Below are 12,455 nucleotides of genomic sequence, written 5' to 3' on the forward strand. Positions count from 1 at the left end.
ACTAAGGGCTTTTTTCTAGGTTTGCACAACATCAGCCTAGGAGCCCTTTGCGGTACTACTAGCACTGTTTCTGCCATCCAGCTGGTCCTATTGCACGAGGATAGTGATTATACTTTTCTTCATTAAACAAGATTTGGTTCAGGTGAGCACCTAATCAGTACCTCATTAAGTAAACAGGTGACCTGTATTCGAATTAAACAGAAACTGGAATGGAATGGCTGCCATACACGTAGATATGCTGATATCAGACAAATTTGGAGTGGTCTCTTAATTCGAGTTTTATCCTTTCCGACTATCGAATTGAGCTTTTCAGATATTGAGTGTCTTTAGAGTAACATTTTATTATGAAATAACATGGTTTAAAAATCACAATACATTGTTTTCAAGAAATAATAATAAATACTCAATGTAATTAGAAATAAGCTCTTTCTTAAAATGTGATTTTCACCTTTAATCTTTCAATAGTTGTTGTTTGTGTTAGAGGTAAGACTCTTATTTAAAGAAAAAAGATAAATAAATTCAAGATAAATATTTACTGTACACTCAAAATAATGTTATTCATGTGATTGATGCCTACACTCCGGCTGTACCCTTATATTCAACCACAACCTGGTATGCAGTCCGTCTGTTAATCTGACATTTACAAAAGGAAATGTTAAGAAAAGTTCAGTACATTAATGAATGAATGGGCTGGGTGGAAAAGAAAAAACATTTGTTTAAACCATTTCATATTTTCCTATAAATGATTTAGCAAACATTTTCACCGACTCCAGTCGGTGGGTTTGTATTTGCCAATATCATTGACCTTCATGATAAACAAAAAATACATTTCTTAACTGGGTAATAAATGTGGGTCTTGCTGAAGCCCTGTGGGTGTGACCTACTGATCTTCTTTAGTCCAAACAGAATCCAGAAGCCATTTAGACAGTTGCAGAATAGTGTGAATAAACCATAGATGAGTAGTGGGTTCAAATGTGTTTGGGTGGCCACATGGAGAATACACACTGCGCACAAATCTGTGCATGACGCAGCGCCTTGCCGACAGAGACGCAGGGTCGAGCCTGGAGGAGCAGAGGGCCGCAACACATCAATAAAACACACATCTTTCACATGCAGAAATACCAAACTATCAGTCACACAGCGGGCAGTCCAGAGCAGTGCAAACAGCCTTTATACCTGATCTCAGAACCATCCGGCACATGTGTTTCCAAAATGTGTGTGACACCTTACTCCAGCTCGCTCTTCCAGCAGTTCAAAGGACCTGCATGGCATTTAGTGTGTCTGTGCTGGGTCTTCTTTTTCTGCATGAAAAAAAATGAAGTGATAAAAAATATGTACTTTGAACTTTTGTTGCATAGTTTTGTATATTGCCATAACCTGGCACATAGGTTCAATGATGAAGTGCTATGCTTTTGTTATAATTATTTACCCACTTAGAAATCCAGTGCGATGAAATAATGTCAACATAAATGGTTTCTAAAGATTGTTATGGTTGATACCGATCTCTTGGCATTTTATCAAAATGTCTAAGATTTGAGAAGAATACACTTAATGGTTTTGACACCAGTTTAATCCATCAAAGTGTATATTTTACAAACATGCTGGTATCATGTGCTTTATGAAAATGACCACTTTCGAATCAATAACCAAAGGTGAACCTGTATTATATTGCCATTGTGAGAGTGTGCTATGTTTGTCTGAAAAGACTGCTGTACATATCTTTCTATATTATTTTGGTTTCCAGATTAATCTCACTATGCTGTCATTAAGCAAGAGTCTGAGCTGTTGAACTGTATTAACGATTATGAACCTGCCTCCATCGTGGCAATGTGGGCATGAAACACAGCCATGCTGACACCCCTAACCCACCCACCTCCTCTAAGCTGCCAGCCAGTCCAGAATCTGACTTTTTGATCAAAAAACCTGCCATGCATCTTATTCTAAGACGATGACAACACCTGCATAGCAAAATTCCTCCGATATGCTCGGTGGCCATCTTAAAGCCAGTCAGATGAAAGTGTTCAGGCCCTGTCACGCGGGAAACTGACCAACAAAAAAACGCACGACTCAGGGGATCTCAGCTGGGCAAGCCCCTGTCCTGCTGCTGAACTGTCTTTTGTATTATCTCAGGTCTGTGGTGAAAGTGATACCTGATACATTTCCTGAAGGTAATCTAATGATGATCGGAAAGAGAGAGAAGAAGGGGGAATTTTACAGATATCTAATGAGGATTGTTATCTTGCCAGCCACCGAATTTGCACACAAATGCAACTAGAAAGGCTTGCCTCCTGCCCTGGACTGGATCAGTGAGAAGGTGGTATGGTGGTGTCTTCAAAAGATCAGAGATGTTGGTGTCTGGCTCTGCTGTGTAAACTGTCAGTCATGTGATTTATCTGACTCAGGAACAGGCAGGGGATACTATACAACTTGGAATTTCTCTACAACTAGTTAATGTTAAGGTGATACACTGTCATTTAATAGCACTTTGAACTAGCATTGTGTTCAGGTATAAGAATGGGCAAAAAAAGGCAATTGGCTAATAGGCAATTGGCAGTGAAATGATGCATTTCAGAATAATGTAAACAAGTAAAACATAATGCTGAACATTGAGGATGAATTTATGTCTCATCATTAACCAATCATTGCATCCTATTAGACAGTGCAATCTGTGTACTTAATAAATCAGTTGATAGCACACATAAAGATATTTAATAGGCTCATTTGGGTAGTATGTAGCAGAGGCAAGATGAAAAAATACTTGCCCAGTATCGGTCGCATAAAACCTTTTCACAGCACATTAGCCCTGGAGACACACAGCTGCTAGAGTACTCATATAGTCCTGATAGTTCACGATTCCTCCGAGTTCAAATGCACCGAGCTCTCCGGGGGATTATTACCGAGCACTACAGTTAATATTTGCGCTGGCAATGGCCAATAAAAAGGGGGATGAATGACATCAATCTCTACAGCTGGTTGCAGATTTTTCATTTTATTTAGGAGTTTTCTGTAGACGGAACGGGTTCTTGTTTAGTGACGCTTGTGTATTATTAACCTTTACGCGACTCCTGGGTGCAACCAACACATTTCATATAATTAAAAAAAAGGAAAATACTGTAGCTTCACCTGCTATTAAACCTTTTCCAAAGCAGAACTCTACAATTTAAATGTTTGACACAGATAGGCCACTTGTAAAGCACTCTATCTTGGTTTGTTAGCAAACATGTATCAGTTAGTGAATGATTTGCATTGCTTTAAAAAAAAAAGTGTCGCCGAATGAGTTTTTGCATGGGGCTCATGTGTTTGATGAAGTGCAGATGTCACCATCTGTTTACTTAACGCTGTCATGTTGAGAGATGTTGTTTTAAGGCTGGCAGGCAGCGTTGTATATTTTGTCTCTGAGTAACTATGTTGGTAGTGAGCCACAGCCACTGCAACTATGGGAGAAACAAGTGACGTGGTTGGGTATTGTCTGTGTAAACACGTTCACTAGTCCTGCAGCCCTACCTAAACTGCAACATTTTCTCAGTCAAGTAGGCTACTTTGTACAATCACGTGCATGCATTTCATTTATTGGATAGTTGGAGCTTTGCTTGTTTTGCCTAAAATATACGTATTTTGTTTTTATTTTGAAACTGACTGCGTCATTAGCGAAGTTGATGTTATTCTCAAGGGCATGACACAAATGGTATTTCAAGGTATATTTTCCAATTATGGAAAAGAAGAAAACCTCGTGTATTTTATTCTATTTCTTAGAAATTAACAATATGATAAAAACCTATTTTGGAAAATAATCGTATTTACAATAACACCGCCTAAAGGGTGCAGTTTCTTTTTTATACAAAATCAGTATTTATCATCAAACACGGTGTCCTGGGGCATGTTGTGCACTCATCACATCAAGTGTATATGTGTAAATATAACTCTTAGGTGCCAGCTCTTGTGAAATAGCCACCTCAGGATAAATATGAGATGCCACCCACCCCCTCCCCTCCCCTCCCCTAGCTCACTTTGACTGTTGTGGCGAATATGAATGTCAATAGCCATAGCTGAATATTGAAATGAGTGTGTGGTGAGTGCTCGCAGACATGCAAACTTCCAGAGTCAGAGTAGTTAATATTGGGCATGTTAAACATTAGTTCATTGGGAGTTTTACAATGTAAGTTATGAAAAAATGATGACCTCTGGTATTACAGTTGACTTTTTACTAAGTAAAAGGTATTGATATTCTTAAGAAACAGTCATGGTGCACATTGTTTTGTTTTGTATGAAAAGCACAAAAAAAAACATATTCAGTCTATAACTAATCAAACACTACTGCTCATGCATCAGAATGGTGGGTGCAACTATTCAAACTTATTTTTTTTTCATTTGACACTCTCAGAGAAATATGTCCACTTTTGTCCTCGGCATGCAAGAGTATGACAGTACCCTACGCCGAGATTGATTCCACTTTTCAAACACAAGGGCAAACACACAAAAGAATATGTCAGTTATGAGTCCCGGTGAGCTCCGCCTGGGGCCAAATTCCATTTATGCTGGCTGATATTCAAGGATGGGAAGACAAACTAGCAGCTCATTTCTGAAGTGCATTTAGCTGGGAGAGAGGAGGGGAAGGGAAAAAGAGAAGGAGAAAGAGTAGGAGGAGGAGGAGGAGGAGGGGAGCTGTCTGCCCCTGCTCCAAGGCAAGCCGAAATAAAACAACTCAAATAGACATTTTTCAACCTGACACAACGGCTTATCTCTCCGGCGGAGGAGTGCGTATAGGCTTGTTACATGCCTTGGTGACACCGGCACACAAGCCTCTGAAAGTGAAAGACAAGGAAGAGGAGGAGGAGGTGAGGGGGTAGCAGACGACCCTGCCCACTGCCCCCCCCAACCCTCCCCAACCCACACACACCCACCCCTGGCTTCCCATTCATCATAAGCCAGCCTATCTGCATCATGCTTTATTCCAATAAAGCCTCGTGAAACCAGAGCTGATTTCTTGCTAAATTCCGACATTAGTCACAGGCACATATTTCAGGCTTAGGGAAGCCTAGGGGGAGTAATTGAGGTGAGATGAGGTGGGAAGGGGGGGGGGGGGGAGAGTGTGTTGTGGGAAATGGAGACCTAGCTGGGTGCTGAGCTCACTCAAGTTTAAGTGCGTTTGTTTAGGCGTCAGTTAAGAGGGGTCTGCTGCTACTAGATCAGTGACTGAAATGTCCCTGGTGATGTGTTTCGCTTTTTTTCCACTAACTAGCCTCTGAGGTTTTGGTGAAAGCTCAATAAATGATGTCTGCGCTGAAGAGGCGCAGAGGCAGATTTGGAAATGAAGGAGGTTTCGCAGGGGTTTTACCGTATGTTTTAAGATGTCTAATGGTTACCAGGCAGGAGTTTTAATTGTTGGGATCTTTCACGTTCCTTTTCTCTCTCTGGTAATTCTTCATTTCAAATGATCACGTTTCGTTCAGAGTGCACTCCATGTGCGCAACAGGGCAATCAGTCTCCAGCGAGGTACTTAAGATCCACGCTGATATTTGATAGAATGCTTAATCGCCGCTTGGGCAGACAGGAAAATGGCTCTCACTAATAGCTGCAACAGATTGGATTCCACCCCTCCCATATTACGTCCGCTGTTTCGGAGGGAACACATTTTGATTGGCTGTTACGAGCATCTCCCGCACACCTAATCTGTCTTCTTTAGTTTAAGTTTCAACACGACACTAACAGCAGAGCAGCTTGTCTCTCCAGGCAGCCATCATGTGCAATTCTAGATGACCATTTCATATTTTCCTTGACCAAAAAAAACCCCAGAATCATTCCCATTTCTCCCAACAGCCATGTGTCTGCATCTGACTCTCCAAGCACCACAACATCAGGCCTCCACTGCTGTCTGTGGCTTTGTCGAGAAACCAGAACGAGCCATTTTAGCTGAGTCTTGGCTAGTCCTCCAGTGCAGGCTGAACTCCGGGTGAACTGGTTGTTAATGATTGGGGAGCAGATATAGAGGGATAGGGCAAATGAGGGAGCTTGGGAATCCCCAGGGGGCTTGTTATATTATTTCATGCATGTACCCTGAGAGGGCCCATGTGTTGCAAGAGGATATAGACACAACAATGTTATTTTTTCACGTCTACACGAAAAATAAGAATGAATGTTTGGAAAGCTACGTTTATATTTATTAACTGTTGACCTAATACCTCACCGAAGGTGACTATACATCCTTGCTACAACCTTTGTGATTCAGAGAGAAAGATGAGGGTGAGAGAAAACTAAGTAGAGAAAAAAAAGAAAAGAAAAGAAAAACAAAACTTCCCACTGCCAAGGTGGGTACATTGTCGACAAGGTAACAGCGAGAGAATGTCTTTCAACATCTGTGAAAAGCGAAAATATGCAAACATTGCACTGCCGAGGTTACCAGAATCCTTGCTTGCCTGCAAAGTCACAAGTCGGTGCAGTTTTCCAAGCTGGCCTGTATTAGCTTGCTAATGGGTGCTGGGGTGGGGGCGGGTTGGGTTGGGTGAATAAAAGTAATGAGTGTGACAGGCCCGAGGTGATTAATGGTAAAGCTTTGACAGGGCCAACCCAGCGTCCGCTTTCAGCCCCGCTCATCACCGAGGGGCACCTGCACTGCCTCGCCACAACCCTTATCAGACCATCAAGGAAATGTTTCCCCCCCCCCCACAAACCACTTTCTCTAGCCTGCACTTGATCTCTCTCTACCTCTCTGTCTTCCTCTTTACCTATCAGTCTCTTTCAGTCTGTCTTCCTCCTGATGTCACATTATTTGTCTCATTCTTTCTCTGTATCACTCTGTCTCTCTTTCTGTATCATCACTTTATCTCTGTGGACTAAAGATAACCTGAGTGCTGCTGACATCATGAACACTCATGACACTCACTTGTGGTTTCTTCTTGTGAGCTAATAGTCCTTAAGTCTGAAGGATACCGTAAAAGGATTTCTGCTCTACAGTCTCAGCAAATATTTCTTGTGTCTCTTCACTGGTGATACATCACTGTGCGTTCTGCCAGAGCGACACTGGCTCAGGACAATTGGCTGACAATCTCAATTCCTCAGTCCCCAGTAGAGCCTTTCGCTTTTCTGCACATCACTGCATGTGTGCTCAGATCATACCTCAGTGAATCTTTATCACACAACTACACAAAACATTTATGTGAAGAACAATTCCGATTGGTTAGAGTTAGATATTCTAGAGGCACATAAAGTAGCGTTTATCTTGCACTATGGTGTGTGTTCACGCATCAGTTGTGGAAGACACTTCTTCAAAATGTCGGCCTAAACATGAAGTACTTATGTGTAACCACTGTATGTGTTGCCAACCAGTGTTCTACACTGATGTGGTTTGGCGCTTATCTCATTTGACTTGTTGATACAAAATGGGTATGCTGAGCTGTATAGACATTCAAACACTGCTGCAATTGGAGTGCACATAACCTGGGGAATCTACATCTGACATTTCGCTTGGTCTCTCTCCCTTTGTGCGTCTTTGTGCGTTCACACACAACCACATGGGAAAGTATCAAAAGCAGATCAAATAGAGACAGGACCTATCAACACCAGAACTTTTCTCATTCACAAACCTAAATTGTGCGTGCAGGTCAAAGTGCCAACTGTTTCAATTATGTTTAAGAGAGTGTTGAGTTGTTTTAACAGTGTAACACACTATTGCTTTCTTTGGTTGATTAATGGACAGGTTTCTGCCGGCCTGGACGGTTCTCTGTTCAAACAGCTAAGACTACTTCTCCACAATGAGAAGGATTCCTGGGCAAGCCTTCAAATGTTTTTGGCTCCTACCCAAGTTCCTCAGCAATCGTTCTCTGTATTGAAGGAATTGTGCCATACAGTCCATCCACACAGAGGCTTGCATTTGAACTGAGGCCATTTTAAGGTCACACATTAATATGTCATGAACTATTGTATATCTTACTTAGTATTTCCTCACAGAACACAATTTAAAACTGATTAATGTGGATTCTTTGAAGCAACACCATGCAACAATTTGACACTTTTTGAGGTATGGTTTTATAGGCATCTAGTCTTAGTACCATCCTAATTAGTTTTGTTATCATATGTTCATGTGATGGACAGATAAACACCTGTGTCTTTTCCACTAGCCATCCAGGATATGAACTATGTAGTTCTGTGTTCCAGGCTGGAACTACCTGCAAAAATGGAAGAAAAGCTTTCACAGCCGTTGCCAGCTATACTGCCAAAAGACACCGGTTAGTGTGTTGGCAAACCTCTATCAGTGCCAACTGGGCTGTTGGTGGTGTTTGCAAGGTTTTTGCATGCCTTTTAGGTAGTGAGCTTGCTAGTTTTGGAACAGAACTTCTTATTGCTGCTTTAACTTATTTAACTCCCACATCCATTAGCTTAAAAACAAGATGATGAGCTCAGTGAGAATTGAGTTGTATACAAATGTCACATCAACTGTGAAAAACTAATTTGATAAGCAGTAAAATTACAAATAGTCATCTGAGATGTCTTCATCTGTTTTCTTCAACGATGACAGAGCAAAAACTAAATCAGCACTGATATACCCCTCGAAAGAGAGCAAATCCCCCTCTGTCTATCCTTTCTTTCCTCCAGCCTTTTTATGATGGAGAGTATTTGATTACCATTTGTGCCAGAAAAGTTTTATCCTTCCTCACAACTGTGAGAGTAGAGCACGCATTTCATTGAATCCAGGTGTCACCTTTTACCAGGTCTTTCCATGAAGGGCCGGTTATAGCGACTGCACTTTTAATAGAGACTTTTTTTAAAATGCCTCCCTTTCTCCAAGTGTTTGAGATACAACATAAGGGGGATGTCCACTGATTCCCCAGAAACACCATTTCTCAACAAACTCAGGTTTGATTTACAAGGAACAACTGCCCAGAACATGGAGCCTGAGCCTTGCCCAAGTCTTATATGTAGCTTGTGTAGCTCTGAGCTAATGGCGTGCGAGTAGCCTAAAGCAGTATATATTTTTTTAGATGAATGACACGTTAGCGGGGCAGAAAACCTTTCTTTTTCCGCTGTACCACATCTCACAATTGTCAGGTAGGCGGAGTTGGATGAAGCTATACCATCAGTCATAAATCTGTGGCTTAACCAGCTCCTCACAAAATCTGCACTGGGAAAACTTCGGGAGATATATTTATTTAAAAATGCACGACTCAGAGCAAATTCATATGAATGTTAGACTTTATACAGTTTTTTTAAAAAGTTAAAGACATCAACAGTTCTAACATCCACTGTAGTAATGCATTTTGATTTTTTTGTTATTATACTTTATGCTTATGTTTTCTTCAGAAGCGCCCCTAGCGGGACCGAGAGTGAGCCCGAGCTGAAATATCGTAATTAAGGGTATTTACCAACAAAAATAAAAAACATTTAACCAAAAACTGTTTGAAAAGTAAATAAGCACTAATACTGCCACAAGCACACGTAATATCCTTCACATATTTGAAGTGAAAAAGTTAGCTACCTTCTACATGCTTACCCATGCAATACTTTTGCATTCCCTCCCTCCTTGCTTCCTGCAGATCATTGTGATGCTTTTTTCTATTGAGCCCTGTTATTCTAAGGCCCAATCTCAATACTTCCCCTTACCCCTTATCTTACCCCTTACCCTTGAAATTGTGCGTTCATGTGAGAGCTAGTGGTGTCTCAATACCCAACTTGATCAAGATTAAGGGGTAAGTTTAAGGGGTGTATGGCCCTCGTTTTTGAGATGATCGGAGAGCTACCTTGCTCCTCCAAGGGCTATCCCAGAGCACACCGCGAAACCAGCTCGGGAATTTTCAAAAAAACATGGCTGCTTGAAGCAAGGAATATTTTACATGAATAAAGCTATCTACACAACTTTTTATATGTTTATAATGACTCGGTTTGATCTGAAATGTGCTACTCGAACGATGCATAGTATTTTAGGTCTTAACTGAAGCTTTCAAACGGTAGTTTTAGGATGCAATTAGCGCGTATACCACCACTCCAATGGCTTATATGGTAGCTTGCCAGCTATCATGCTACATACACTACATGTAAGTATTTTTGGCTTATAATTAATTTAAAAATGACGACAGTCTTGTTTCGTGCTCTACACAGTTGTATACATATATATTTGCAACCATGTTCTTCATTAGACTTTTTTTAAATCGCTAGTTTCATAGCTCATACAGTCACGCATGACGTACCCGAAACCGAGTGGCGTCTCATTTCATAGGGGAAAGATCTCAGCCCTTGGCCCTTACACTTGCAAGTGCTAGGGTTAAGACTAAGACAAGACTAAGCAAAAGGGGCAAGGAGAAGAATCGAGATTCGGCCTAAGTATTCTTTTGAGTTTACTTTCACTGATTACACAGCCATGCTTATCGTCAAGCGGTAAAACCATATCTGCATATTTAATTCCAAAGTATAATTCTAAGAGCTGATCCATGTCCAGACATTGCATGTTTGACGCAAATAGACCAAGAGTAGTGGGGTCAGAAAAGGATTGTGAAGTAATGCAAAATGTAGGCTATAAAAAGTGATAAAATAGCTAGCCTTCTATTGGCTATATTTTTGTATGAAACGTGACATGACATCATAAAATTACTTAGGCTAGCCATAACATAATAATAATACAATGTGTTTCCCACACTATTTGTCGATCTTAAACTAAATTCATCATCTATAAAGGTCACCTTTTGAGAAGCTTTGTCTTTATTGTGGTGAGATTTTATTTTCAGTTGTAAAAAGTGGTGGAGACATGCAGAGTATCATGGTGAGATTTTCTTTTTTGATGGTGAGAATTTTTTTTTGAGCTACCTTTGCATTCCTTCACAGTAGCTTTGGGGTTCCATGCAATAATTTTGCATTCCCTCAAAATAAGTTTTGAATTCCCTCAAAATAAGTTTTGCATTCCCACACAATAGCCTACATTTTGCATTACCTCACATTGCATTGCATCCTTTTGCGATCCCACTACCCTTGGTCTATTTGACAAGAATCAGCTCGTAGAATTGTACTTAGTATTAAATATGAGGATACAGTTTTACTGCTTACTGATGAGCATGGCTATGTAATCAGTGAAGGTAAACTTAAAATAATACTAGAATAAAGTATTGTGAGGGATACGCAAAAATTCCCACCATGACCCTTAGGGGGCTCTGTACAAATAGAAGGGGGAAAACTCAGTCTTTTGAATGCTGCCAGCATCAGACATCAGAATGTAGAGGATTTGCCTTTTGAAAAGCAGGAGGGGCAGCTTGACATGCTCGCTGTGTACAGAGGAATCCCAAATTAATTACAGTACAGGGAACCTGTCACTCCATCAGTGAGAGGCCCCAACAAAGCCAGCCAGAATACCTGAACCACAAAGCGGAGAGGTAAAACTTAACTCATTCATTCGCCACAAAATGGCACCTGAGCCCTTGTCAAAAGACAAGTGCTGTTATGTCTACACACCGGTGGCCTGTAGTTGCCAGGAAACATATCTGTCAGTACCCAAAAAACTAACTAAGCTCACAGACATTGTCTCAAAACTCCCAGGTTTGACAAAGCATTCCAGGCAAATGTGTTTGCATGTTTCCGCCAAATTTAGCCTGATCTATTCCTCCAGGGAGGCAAAAGGTCAAATCTCTCAGTGCTAGGATAATTATTCATTACTATTTAGAGGCCTGTTCTTGTTTCATGACTTAGAAAATACAACTATCTGCTTCTGAATTTGCTGAACACATTTTAAATGTTTTGACTATGTCTCATAATGCAATTTCATGGAAAACATAATCGCTCTTGTCAAAACCTTTCCATAGTCCCCTATTTGTTTTTAAAAGGCAGGTCACCTTTGACCCCTTGAACTAATGGGCTGACTTTTCACCTCTGGCTAGCATCCATTACATGCAAAAGGTCAGAAGCAAATCGTGACCTTTCCAGTGCCAAACTCTTTGAGATTAAATATCTTAATCGGCCAAAAGTCATTAAGTCCACAAAGGCACATGACAGCTCTTGACACTGCAATAATGTCACGATAACTATATGTGCGGATACTCACAAATAGAGATGTGCTCGCTCATCCACCCATCTGAAAAGACAACCATTTGCTGCAGGCTCATGTTCCTTTGGACACACACTCTCTCTGTTTCTCTCCCTTCTCTCTCTCTCACACACACACACACACAAACACGCACAAACTCTTGCCCACCACACTGACACGATGATGGTCACAAAATCACACCCAGAGACTCGTGTACACACACACACACACACAAACCCATGTCACACTGTAGCCGTGACAGAATAATGGTGTTGCTGCTGAGTGGATGAAGAATGATGGCGTTAAGATGAAGTGGCTTTAATGGCTCACAGATGCTCTGGCTTGCTGGTGGTAGGTAGGTATTCAGCTGACATCATCCGCCAAGAGGCGAAAGCATTCGGTGTGACAACTTCAAAACACACTGAGTGTTAACACTTGCCAGAGATGGCTTGATACA

This window comes from Sprattus sprattus, assembly GCF_963457725.1.
Source record: "Sprattus sprattus genome assembly, chromosome: 15".
In the NCBI taxonomy this organism is placed as follows: Eukaryota; Metazoa; Chordata; class Actinopteri; order Clupeiformes; family Clupeidae; genus Sprattus; species Sprattus sprattus.